The sequence below is a fragment of the Ciconia boyciana genome, chromosome 1 (assembly GCF_034638445.1).
Source record: "Ciconia boyciana chromosome 1, ASM3463844v1, whole genome shotgun sequence".
NCBI classification, from domain to species: Eukaryota; Metazoa; Chordata; class Aves; order Ciconiiformes; family Ciconiidae; genus Ciconia; species Ciconia boyciana.
In genome coordinates, this window is record NC_132934.1 from 200,720,785 (window position 1) to 200,734,525 (window position 13,741).

The 13,741-nt window shown below is 35.3% G+C and overlaps 1 protein-coding gene across 3 annotated transcripts in view; it reads left to right on the plus strand.

Moving 5' to 3' along the window:
* The window catches only part of PSPC1 (paraspeckle component 1), a 71,270-nt gene that overhangs the window by 44,341 nt on the left and 13,188 nt on the right, over positions 1–13,741 (plus strand). The window lies entirely within an intron of this gene.

The window sequence follows — 13,741 nt, forward strand, 5'->3', positions numbered from 1 at the left end:
TCCCCCAATGGTTGGTTTGAATAGAAACAAGTCTGTTATCAATTATTAACTGTTTAATTAGGAGGCAAATACATGTTTTCCAGTTACAATAATTGTTCACTTATAGTAGAGTAATATGCATTTAGAAGGATTGCACATGAATATTCTTGATAAATGTTTTACAGAATAATGAATTTGAAAAACACCCATTTCCAATGTGACTCAGGCTAGATTTGCTGATTGACTCCTAAGATAAAACTGATGATAAAGCTATTAGGAAGCTTACTATGATTCAGATTTTGTCAGTCATGGAAGATGATGGAAAAGACCTATTGGTTCTATTCCTGTAATGGCAAGAAAGTAGGGGTATTTTTGGTTACTATTGCTTTTTTCGTGTGCAAAATAGTTGTAAAATATTAGTGTTATGTTTTTATCAGTTCACTCACATTTTCAGAAATAGAAATTACTAAAATTTATCTGCATGAATAGTGATACTAAATTGATTAAAAACTGATTTGAGATAACATGGTGCCCTAATTGTATCGAAATGGTGTGTATGTAGCTTCAAGCATGGGCTGCAAGCAGCAGAGAGAGCGTGTATGTGTTAATATAGCAATGATGGTCTTGGTGAATTGAATTGTGAGCAAATGGGTAACAGGAAAATTGCAGCATTGGTGGCATTTTGGAAGTACACTGTTAATTAAATTGCCAGTGTTATATGGCTTAAGATAGAGATTGTTTTAATACAGTTCAGGAGTTCACACCTGTAGGTCCTCACTTGTGACATCTGTAACTACTAAGCATTTTCCTCTAGACTGTCTTTAATGGTGCCCTTTTTTGCTTGACTTGAGATACATGCCACACTTGATAGTTTGTAATGCAACAGTGAGTTAGGTTTAAAGTCTGAAATACTCTTTCCCCTACTTGATATATGTATCATGTTACAGCACTCATTCTTCCAAAAAAAAAAACCCCTGCAACTGATTTTACTTAGCACACTATTTAACTCAACATTTGGGAAAATTGCTGTTTTTTCACTAGGTGTAAACTAGTGTTTGCACATAGCAATTATTTAAGCTGTCCGCTTCGGTGTACTGCGTTCAGTTGAAAATGCAGTTTACATCAGTGTCTAGTAAGGTGTCTAAATATTAGATTACTTTTGTCTCATCTTTTCTGCCCTTGTACATGGCATTTTTTAATGGGGATTGAGAAAGTACTGGTGTGAGTTGGTAATTCTAAACTGTAAAGCTGTAAGGGGAACATGTTTTAAATATAACTTGAAATAGATTCAAGAGGTCTGTTCAGGTTTTCAAAGGAAAAGGCTATGTCATTCGGGCCTTTTGGCTAACTCCTGTATATTCGTTTAGATATGTACACCCTCATCCTTGTAGTATCCGAGTATTTTTCAGAAGTAACATTAAACATACCAAATCTTCAAAAAGTGGTTCATTCTTTCCTTGCCAGCCTCATGCTATTTTAAGTGCATGTTTGTTGCACTGCATTTTTGCTAGCAAGCAGAGGTATGTATGTATTTGAAAGTTATTGTAGATTTTAATTAATATTAGTGATTTTTCGTTCCACAGTTGTAAGCTACCCTTCCTGTAAAACTCTCTTGGATGGCCCTGCTGCATGGTAGCAGTGGATTTGTCTGCTGTCCTTATTGCAGAAAATCATCTAGTGTCTTTTTAAATATCGATGAACCAAACCTTTAAGTCCTAAAAAATAAATACTGAAATGTTGAATTTGGGCACACTTCAAAGATTTCATGAAGAATTTCTTTTGTAGCTCATGACAGGCTGCCAAATTCTGCTCTTAATAAAAGCTTTCTTAGGGCTGCCTGGCCACGTTGATTGTATACGGCTCAACTGTAAAGCCAATGATTTTCATTTTGCCATATGTGGTAGTAACTGAGTCTAGCTATATGATAAACGCATAATTTTGTTAGAAAAGGAATGGTCCCAATTTGTTTCCTAAAAATGGTATGTAGATGGGGGTCAAGCAGTGTTTTTGCTTGAAGGTACTGCCCATGTGCTGGAAGTGATTAATTTTTCTTGTTCCTCATCTGGCCTATCAGTTTATCATTTTTTCCTTTGTACACATGTACTTAAGTTTTTAACTGTCTTTGGTCTGTTTGACTAGAAAGAACAGTGAAGTCCTGACTTGTTCTGCTATATGCTGTGGTAACACAAATAAGGTTGGAAAAGATATGAAATTGACAACTACAATGCACTTACTTTTGGTTGTACTTACTGAGTTTTTACATTATTCCTGAAATTTCAGTCTGAACTGCTTTATTTTCACATGAGATACAGTTTTAATACTGAAAGATAGCAAAGCTTTACTATTCCATTTAAGTAAAACAAAACACAACACCACCGGAATCCAGCTTGTCTAACTGCGTTAGCATTTATCACCTCAGTCATTTGAAGGGGAGCTGTTGGGCACTTAAAAAAATAAAATTCCTTTTGCTTGTGAGTTAATTTCTTTGTAGTTCTGTCCAGTGTGCTCATTAGATAAAGCACATTGATATCTTGGGAAACTTGTGGCAATTCAAATATATTTAACTGTATTTATTTCCGGACACAAATACAAATTACTATGGATTACCTAGAAAGAAGATTCCTGACCTTAAGTTGTTTTATTTGCTGTCCACATCTATTTTATCCAATTGGACATAAAGATAACATAAACTGGAGACTCTTATTAGAACAAAAAGTTAAAACAGATGGCAAGAAGATAATATGAACTAAATGTTACATTAATTTCATTTTAACCATAATCCAATAGGATTTTATGGTGTGCATTCTTTGAGCAGCTTTCTGACCTAAAGTATACTGTCACATTTTAAAATGTTATACCAAACTCATTTGTCCTCTTTTCCACTTTTGATTTCAGATTTTTTTAACTTGAAAAATAGAGTAATCTGTAATTATAAATTCTTTTGAAAAGTACTAAATACAAATGCATTGCCTTTTATGAAGTACTGTTTGTTAAGCGGTCACAGTCAGCTTTGAGATAACTTGGCTCAAAAATGCTGAAATAACCAATCTAAAGGAAGATTCTCAAGTGAAAACCAAAACCCCTTAGGCCTTTTGAAGGGAGAATATGCTTTGAGGTGAGATGTTCAGCAAGTAAGTGGTGTCCTCTGATGGCATGAAGCTCATTTTACTTAAGCATGTTGTGGAAACTAATTTTTTTGGCATACTTCTTAATATATAATTCTTTGTATAACAAGTTGGATCATAATTCTTCCCTTCTCAGTGAAGATAAGTCAGACTGTAATTGAACTGTTATAATGGCAGGGAAGGCTGGGTAGCAACTGATGGGGTCAATTTACATTGGACTGCAAATGTGAATGGATTCTCAGTCCCATGCCTGAGACTTGAAGTGGTGCATATCCATAGGTGGTTTTACAGAGTCTGCATTCAGCATCTCTTGTTAGCTTGTGCTTGGGGGACTTGAGAGCATACATATTTCAAATGGAATTTAATTGTCTTCTCAGGAGCCCTGAATTTATTAATTTGGGCACTGTGCTGTCATTAAGATGCAGAACCATCTTGGGATTTGGTGCTTTCCTTGGGCTGTTAGCTTACTTCTAGCATGAAGGAATATCAGTCCGAACTGCCCTGATTCTTGAATAGTGAGGAGGGAGGGAGTGTGGCCTATGGAAAATAGAGGTTGGACATTACTCCTTTAGGTTATTGGCTATTCAGTGTTAGGTTAGTGGCAAACGTTGGACTGTATTACCCCAAAAGCATTTGCTTTCTTAAAAATCCATTCAATGATATGCGAGAACTTAGTAACAATAGAAGGATTGACTAAAAACTTGCAATACTTAATGTCAGGTATAATTTTTCCCATTGGATTGGCTTTTTGTTGCTTTTTGGGATATACTGTAAAATATACTTAATCTTAGGTGGTCTCACCAATTTGGTGTTTTGCTGTTATGAATAAATCTGTTTTATTAATAGTTTTGGGTTTTTCCCCATAAAATATTTTAAACATCATAGCTGTAGGCATTTCAGGTTTGTTTTCACAGTAATCCATGAAATACTGAAGTTTATAAAAAATAAGTTATCTATGTCTAAAATGTAAGTTGTAGAATAGATAAACTTGAACATTACATTTTCATGAAACCAATACTTTTGATTATTTTAAATGCATGGAAACAAGCCCTCAATGTGTTAATTTTCAGTGGGATAGATTTAATAGGTCTTTTCCATCTTGAACTTCCTTAAGCTACTATGAAAATTTATATAATTGAAATGTGGAGGTATTCATGTTAATGACCTCAGCCTGACTTCTAAAAGCAGTAAGAGGTGGGTTTCTTCAGAAAAGCAGTTTAGAACAGCAATCATTTTTTCCTCATTGAAGGAACTATTCAGAAAAGCTTTAAGTTCAAAGATAAGCATAGCATACTTATAGGTAAAAACATTTAAAAAAAACTGCTTTCATATGATGATTATTTTATACCCAAATCACATTAAAAGAAAAAAAAAATGGTAAATGTGAGTAAAAACTTACTGATTTGTACGTAGTCCCTTGAATAGAGGACAAAATGCTCATAATAAGAGGTATGAGATTCAAAAGGAACTTAACTGTGTTACTGCATACATGTGTTGATAAGGTTTTTCCATTTGTTTTGGTAAATGCTTTGTCTAGAGCTTCTATTGTTCCTAGTTTTACTAGTGTGCTTTTATGTCTTAATTTCTGTAGAGTAAAGCATAGCTGTATAATTTGATTGAATTTACATGCTAACTGTATGTGGGACGTTAAGTGCTTGACTTGAAAGAAGTGCAGTGAGAATAAAGATATTGTTCTTGCCTTTAATTTTTCGGTAAAAAAAATTGCATAGAACCTTGAACAGGAATAAGTGTGAAGGGTCCTGTATGTAAATTGAAAAAAGATGGGGGAGGGGGAATAAAGTAACATAATAAAAATGGTATAAATGTGGTTTAATTTCCTATCTACAGCAGACTCACAAAAATAACTTTAAAGCTTGTTATATGTGAAAACCTCAAACTAACTAATTTTTAATGGAAAAGATGGAAATACCAGTTACATTAATATCTTGGATTTTTTAAACTTTGAGTTTAGTATTGTGCAGATGGCCAAGGAATATCAGAAAAACTGAAAGGAATTAATGTTCTAGAAGTATTTAATATTCATGGGCCATAAGGTGGGGGTCACTGCAGTTGGATATGTTTCTTCTATGTTGTTGTTACAAAAGTGTTCTGTAGGACTTGATTTTTGTGGCTGAATATAGCAACTGTATACAGCATACACACCTTGTTGTCGTAAGTATGAAACAGCTGATTTTAAGATTGTTAGCCTCTCATCAAATGGGTGAGAATCCAGTCTTAACACCTGTGTGTCATAGCCAGAGAAGCACCAAACAGAAGATGGTGTAAAGGAAAATAAAATAGTGAATATTTATTAGTAATTATGGGATAGGATTAAGGTATTTTCATTACGTGTTTGCCTTAATTTCACTGTAATCAATTTTTCATTTATGTGAAAGGGAAGGCAATTTTATTCACAGTGAATACTTGAAAGAAAAAACCCCACCAAAACAAAACACTCCCCCCCCCCAAAAAAAAACCCCACCAAAAACAAAAAAACAACCCCACCAAGACAAAAACCCCCAGTGCCTAACTCCCCCCAGGCAAAACAGGTTTGTCCTCTAAATAACCACATATATTTAAGCAAGGTGGAAAACCACATATACTTAAGCAAGTTGGAAGAGGAAAGGTAATCTAAAAATATGTAAAAACCACAGGGATTTATTGTAATTCTTTTTGCAGCTGTTTGCTCTTGGTGTTTTGGGCATTTTAATGTATTTCTTTTTTTAAAACCTCCATTACTGTTCATTATTTGCTGTAAAAGGATTCATTCTGCAGTGCTGTTAATAAGCTTTAAGTATTTTTATCTAGTGTAAAATAGCAGGAAAAAACCTTGCATAAACCAGCTATCGCAGTACTGTAGAATGCAGTGTTTGAACTGCCGGCTGGAAGTGGTCTTTCAAGCTGCTTACAAATGTTTTAAATATTTGTATGCTAATGGGAAATTGGAAATCTTTATGTGCATGTTTAAAATAATAATTCAGTACATGCATTGCTGGAGATACGAATAGCCCTTTGCCCTCCTTGCTGCTTGGTCTTGCTTCCTGTCTGCTTTGTGCCAACCTTGCATCTCTGTGCCCATGCACTGAGCAGGGTAAAAGAAACCCAGTGAAGATTATTGATTCTGCTCATTTTGGTGTGGAAGGAAAGAACAGCAAGGAGTGGACAGTAGAGCAAGACTCTGCATAACTGTGCGGACATAGGTTAGTTTGTGCTGTATCTACGTGCCACGTAAAAAAATGTAGTTTTACATATGTTCTCATTAAGTGAGTTTGGATGACTTTTCAGTACTTCTAAGAAATACATAGCTTAGAACAAATAAGAAATATGTTGAGGGCTTTAGATGTCTGAATAGCATGGTTATATTTTACATTCTTAGTGATAGTTGGCCCAAGAGGGCAAGTGTTTGAAGTAACGAAGAAAAAAATATATACACTAAAAAGTTGAGCCAAATTATATGTGAGCTTGATCTGTCTCTTCACTTTCTGCAGTTGCCAAGAAGGTTACATGCAAGCCATTAAATTATGGAAAATAGTGTTCTTCATGATTTCTCCAGCAAAGATGATATACACAGTTGTTTTAGAGAAGCAAGACTATTCACATGTACTTTTTCTTGGAAGAAAAAATGTAAACTGCAATTACAAAGATGGGAGATACTGTCTTTTAAAATGCTAACGTTCTTCGTTCTTTGATACAATAGCACTGCATTGTTCATATATTATGTTCCACTTTTAAGGGACAGAGCATGTGAAAGGTAAGCTGCAGCTCCAGTTTTAATCAACTTCAAATCAAAAGCCTTTTCCAGAAGGCACAGAAGGAAAGCTTTAATAATGAAACAGTAGTTCATCTTCAGTTTTGTTCCAATGTGGAACATTGTGCTTCTAGAACTTCCAGTGTTGTATCAGTAGCAGTTCCACATCTGATGTTTTCAGAACCAGAGCTGTGCCAAATAATACAAATAAAGTTTCTGCCTTTGTGTGAAGAATGTAATTAGGACACTTCAAAAACTGAATGTTCAGAGTTTTGAAAGAAAATGTATAAAATAATTGTCGTATATTGAATTATTGGTTTAAAAGTGTCAACTTGGCAGTTGGGATGGCTATGCTTTTAGAAGCATTTTGGTATATGTGCCAGTTTATCGTTGCCATGTTATGCTTTGTGTAGCTTTTGTAATATCACTTAATGCATGTTCAGCATCATTCTTGCATCACAGTTGTGTACAGTTTCATATTTTATTCACACTGCTGAATGCAAATGTCTGTAGAAGGGGAGTACTAGAGCATTTGTTTAGTATGTAACTTGTTTAGGAGGGTTTTTCATTGCCAAGCTTGCTTTCTGTTTTGTGTTCACTCTGCATGTTTTGTGCCAAATATACTTTTTCTATTGCATATGGGGAAAAAGTAGCAAGTCATGAAAACGTGTTTATTAGGAAAGTAAATGGAAGTCCTGGATGCCTCTTAACTGCTTCTAAAATGACAGCTGGCTCAGGAGAATAAAATCACTTGGTATACTTTCATGCATGATTACATGTAGCTTTTTTCCTGCTTATGGCCCACTTCAGTATTAATGTTAAAGATAAAAAAATTTCTGAGTGTAGTTTCCATAGATAATCTGGTTTTAATCGCAAGCATGTGTACAAGACAGTAAATTAATCACAAATTACTTGATGTTTGCTCTGGATAGTAAACTCTCCAAGTTGTATTAAACATAAAAAAAAATTATTTGAGTTTCATCATTTTTAAAATGAAACTTTAAAAATTGTATGGAGTGAGAGTAAGCCAGTCCACTGGGGGGCGGGGGAAAGTACAAATCTGTGTACAATCATGCTCTTGCTTTGAGTTGCATTATGTTTCTGGGCATACATTTTTTTACTCTTTAAATTGGGACCATTGTGCTAAACTGTTATAAAGACTTAAAAAGAAATATAATTTGCCTTATTTTACCCAGTTACAAGTATTAAATCATTGTTACCATCTTAAAACAGAGTTGGTTAGATTAGGCACATGTGCTTTACAGGAGATGATGGCATGTAGTATGAATATCAGAAATAGGATAATTCAAGTGATGGTAGTTACTGAAGACTGATAATATGTTGTGCTTTTGAGCCTAGTTGGATAAAAGCTGATCTGGAGCATTATTCTTACTACCTTTGAAATGAATTCTTTCACATATCTTTTTCTTCTTCCAGTTAACCACAAACCTGAATTTCCCAGGTGCCTGATATTTTTGGGAAATAAATACTGATTTTAAAACCCTGTGCCCAGAACCTTGATACTACATTTGCGTTTCTGCTTTATTGCTGTAGTAGTCACAGAAGCACTCACAGGTTTGAAAGTGTTCATCTAGATGTTTGGGGAAGGGTAAGGGATTGATTATTTTATGTTGCTTAATTCTTGAGGCCTCAGGTGGGAAAACTGGTAATGTAGAATCTTCTTCATATTATTGTTAACTAAAAAAAAAAATAATCAGAATTGTTTAAAAATCTGGTATCTTCAAAACTGCCCAGTGTTGAGGAAGCTGAATGGTGTATCTTTAAAGAAAGTGGGAAAACTTTGTTTTACTACAGGTCTTAACATATTTATGAAGTATTTGAGCTCTGAATCTTTCACTGGTCTGACATTGAGGACACTGTGACTCAATCCTAACCTTCCATTAGTATTACAGTGAAAATTCTGCAGGCTTCTGCAAAGCTTTAGAAGTGATGTGAGGACGTAATGTGACATACTGACTATAGGATTGGGTCAAAACATTAATCTTTGAAGATGGTCACTGGCCTGCTCTGGGTATCCTTATCCATTCCATTTAGGACTTTGTTTCCTATTATGTATTCCAGGTTTTCTTTTATTGTGAAAGGCTTTAACTTTTCCTGGTGATGTGGAAGATGTGAGCTGTATAAAACTTTATTTGAGCGTTGTAATACTAAACTTGATGGAAATGGATTAAAGGAAAGAATCAGATGTCAGATGCACAGTAAAAACAGTTCTTTATATGATTTGGCAAGTCCTTACATACCTGTCCATATGTGTTTTGTTAGTATATGAGTATCATGTATGCATTCTTAACCTGTTGTGTCATTGAAAAGGATTTATGGCTGTTCTGAGGAGGAAAAAAAAAAAGACTTCATTCTGGATTACTTTAAAGTTTCTCTTTTGTGTAAATCAGTGCACAATAATTGACAGAATACATGAGAACTTAGATAGGTACCCTTTCTTGACTCATAGGTGTGTGGAAATACTAACATGGAAAAGTAAAAGTAGATAAGTGGTCTTAATGGATTTACAGATGGGCGAGATAGTAATGTGGAAAAGCATGCAGGTGTGGTTTGACCTCATCTTCCAGTTTTTCTTCTAAAAATTTGGAAGCTACCACAGAATTAAAACCCCCAAATATGACTCTTGATAAACTTCACCTAAAATTCTTAAATGTTGTTTCAGCATTCTGCTATAAATGAAACTAGTTCAATGTAAACATGCAAATAAAATACATGCTTTAATGGACAAAATAAGTTTGAAAGCCTGTGTTTCATTAAGATATGGAGAAGAGTAATGTGATTGGGAAATTGGCTCTATTTTCTCATATTTTTAGTTTTTCTCTTCATAACCTTAAAGGAGCGGAGTTGGAACTTTATTAATGACATGCAGGGGAAGCTAAATATACAAGACAAAATTGTGCTGGGAGAGGACTGAAGTTCAAATATGTATAACTTAATGTACTGATGCTTCCCATAGAGGACTTCTGTCATGAGTTTAGAGAGCTCCTGCTTAAAAACAAATGCTGCCCAAATCTGGTCCTGCTGGTTTTGCAGGAAAATGTCATCTTTGCCTTGATCGTGACAAAACAAGAGTAAGACTATCAGGATTTAAGTTTACGAAGAGCATAATTATCTTGCCACAGTGATAAATCTGAGTGCTTGAACAGTCAGCACCTGAGGTAGCTTGTCTGCTGATTGGGTACATGTGCAGCTACATGACTGTCATTGCCTTCCCAGGACTTGGAAGTGTATACCGTCCATATTCCCAGGAATACGGTAGTGCCTTCGATTGTTTCAACAGTTGCTTCACCTGCCTCAGTTAATGAAGTTCCTTTATGGCTACAAGGATGCTTTTCAGTCTTCATCTCTTCTGCTTAGCAAATACTGGTCACACGGTGGCAGCTACTGCAGTGGGGGGTTGAGGGTGGTATAGCCACAGAGCACTTACATCAGCATTTGCTCTTGCCAGCTACAGTCTTAGTTTACATCTTTTCAGTCATTGCAGTGCACTTCCAAATGTTACCTTTCATGAATTATAAATGTGGTATTCTCAATGAGGTATTGATCTGAGCAAGCTTGAGTAGACACTTAATATTATATACAAATTTTCAAAAATTACAAACAGGTTACACTTGTGCTGTCAACAACACAAATTGATATGAATCTGTTGGATGATTATTTCAGTCTGATTCCCTAATTTTGTAATGAAGATGCAAAGACCTGGTTCTACCTCCAGGTGCTGAGGTTCATCTTTAAACTATTTGGATATCTGCATTTATTTTAGTTTACACAGTGTGGTGTAAACAAGAATCACTCAAAATTTATGCATAAATATAACCTGTTGGAGCATACTCAGCAATCACATGCTGATCAGATGCAAGATTTTTGCAGAGCTCAGAATGAAAGTAAGTTGACTGAAATAGGTTTTTAAATAAGGTAGAAATAAAGTTACAAGAAGGCAAGAACAAGGTTGAGCAGAATAGGAAAGTAAACTGTGAGCTCTTCGAAGATGGTCCATAAAAAGTAGTGGAAGAATTTGATAACAGGTAAATGTTCTGTTAACCTTTCAAAGAAATTGATGCATCAGTATGCAGAACTTCAGTTTGAAATGTGGACTTCATTAGAGAAACTGCTGCTTGCTTATGTGAAGTGTCTTTTTCAAGACATAGCAAATAGTGTTTGTAGTGTGTTAGAATGGACGTTTTTTCCTTGTGTACATCAAAAGTCACAAACAGGTAACTGAAGTAACAACTTTTATGTTCTAGTCTGTGCTCATAACCATTTTCTCATTAATGTGTTGATATTTACAAATTTGTCACTTGACATAATTTTGATAACTTATTTTTAAATTTGTATTTTTAATGTGAGAATTACAGTATGAGCTTGCATCTTGAAATCTGAATGAACCATGACAAAAAATAGTGTCAGCAGTCAACCTCTTTGAAATGTTTTAGGCTTGAATATGATGCCAACTGACTGCCTTTGTATATAAGATGGTAACAAAAGGAAGTTCCCTATTTCTTACCATGTGGTCTTGGCTTAGTCCTGTGCAAACATGGTTTCATCATGAAGGCCTTTGTATTTTGTTGTTCTCAAGAGAAGTAAGTTGTAGCCAACTGGAGTGTCTTTTAAGGGGGGGTAGATGGTGGAAGGGTTAATTTTAATAGTATTCCTAACGTACACTGAGATGCCTGATAGTTAAATCTGTTATTCAAAGTTGAAATTATTCCTAATATCGTGCTTTTCAGTCCTCTTCATTACATGTTAGCAGGTGCTTCCTTAGCTCTATGTATATGAGAGCTGAGGCTTAATGCTTTTTTTTAATGTTTGATAGTCACTTAGAAAGCCATTTCGCTTTGGGTAGGAACAATAACTTTATCTTACAGGTAGTAGCCACTCCTACTAAAATCAGGAAAGTAAAATGGTAATAGAAAGTTGAGAGAAATCTTACTTAGTGCAGCATCAGCAATATGTCCAGTTGTGCAAATAAAGGATGAAAAGCCAAGTCTGAGTCCCAGCTTGCCAGACAATGAAGCTTGTACAATGGTAGCAAGTGAAGAATCTCTGCTTTTCAGTTTTATGTGGTTGAGTTCACTGCATATTCTGCCTTAAAAATGTTCATAGGTTCCTTGGTGGTGTTATGCACAACCTTTAGCCCAGGTCTCAATAGTAATCTGCTTAGACTGGGCAAGTGTAGGCTTGGTTTGTTGCAAGGACTAGTTCTGTCATATTGAAACATCTGTGAATACCTTCATCTCTACATAACAAGTTTTTATGAGAAATGGTACCTTTATTCAACATTGCTTTGTGTTTTTTTCGTAAACAGGTAAGTCTTTATGTCAGTGGACCAATATGTGATAAACATTTGCAGGATACCCTGTTAATGCTGTTCTCTTGTCTTTGTCTTGAAATACAGATTCCATTTCCTGTGTATTTCAAATCTAATGTAAGATTTTCTTGTTTTCTATCAAATACGGCTTTATTATGGTGGAAGCTAGAAGTTGGTGTTCTGTATTTGTCATGAAGTAATCAGAGATAAAAATTGCCACCCAGCAGTTAGCATAGGAAGGAAATTCCTTAACTGCACAATGAATTACCAAATCTTTTGACAGGACCAGAGGCAATGGGCACACACTGAAACATGGGAGGTTCCCTCTGAACATCAGGAAACACATTTTTACTGTGAGGGTGGCTGAGCACTGGCACAGGTTGCCCAGGGAGGTTGTGGAGTCTCCCACCTTTGGAGATATTCAAAAGCCGTCTGGACATGGTCCTGGGCAGCCAGCTCTAGGTGGCCCTGCTTGAGCAGGGGGGTTGGACCAGATGATCTCTAGAGGTCCCTTCCAACATTAATCCTTCAGTGATTCTGTCATCTAAATAAAGCTTTGACTTTATTGAACTTTATATGAATTAACATTAGAAACCTATTACATGCTTAGGTATTTGAATGCTTCCTTACTAGGTTTCATTTCAATATAGATGTATATATTGCTTAGTATTGTTAAAATTTACATTTTCAAATGAAGCACTTCAAAGATGAAAGCTCTTTGAATGAACCTTATAAGGACGGTGCGACCACAGCTTGCCCTGCCCTTTCCCCCAGCACAGTCTTATGGCTTCAGAGATTTTAGCCCCACAAAGATAATAAATTCTGCTGTCATTACTTTGGAAGAAGAGGTTAGGACACTGGCCTAACTTGGCACCTGCTGCAAAAATGACAGGTAAGGAATCCTACAGGAGGGAATGGGGAGCGTTGTGTGAAGTTGTGCAAGAGCAGCATTGCTGACACTTCGGAATTAAATGCGCTGTGTATCAGTGAGTTTCACAGTTCCTTAGGAATGCTGTTTTTTTTTTAAATTAGAGACAATTGGGTTATGCACAGTCTAGGAAGTTTCCCTTGAAACTAGATTCCCCCCTAGTTTTTGGAAGATCCAGAATATCCTCAAGCTAGTGAGGTCATCACATCTCAACTATAAGTATTTTTCTATAATACAAAGTTTATGCTGATTTTCTGTAGTCTTAAAACTAAAGTCTGAGAAAACTGTCTCTTAGGCTTTGCCTATACACATTTTTGCTACTTTAAAACAATTTAAAAGTTATTTGTAAATCAAACTAAATTGATATTAATAAAACTATGCTTATTTAAATGTCTCTAAAATTTTCTTAGTGGTTCTCTCATTTCAGATTGCATAATTGTAAACTTGTTTGTACAGTGTGTAGCACAATGATACCCTGACTTCTGTTAAAGTAGTAGAGCAATACTAATACTACTTAACTCTATGCTAGCTGTGCTGGTTTAACTATATCTAGTTTACAGTAGACTTTTCTAAGTTTGTTTTAAACTCTGTACGTAAACAAGCTGAAAGTTTCTGTGATAAGTGAACTCACT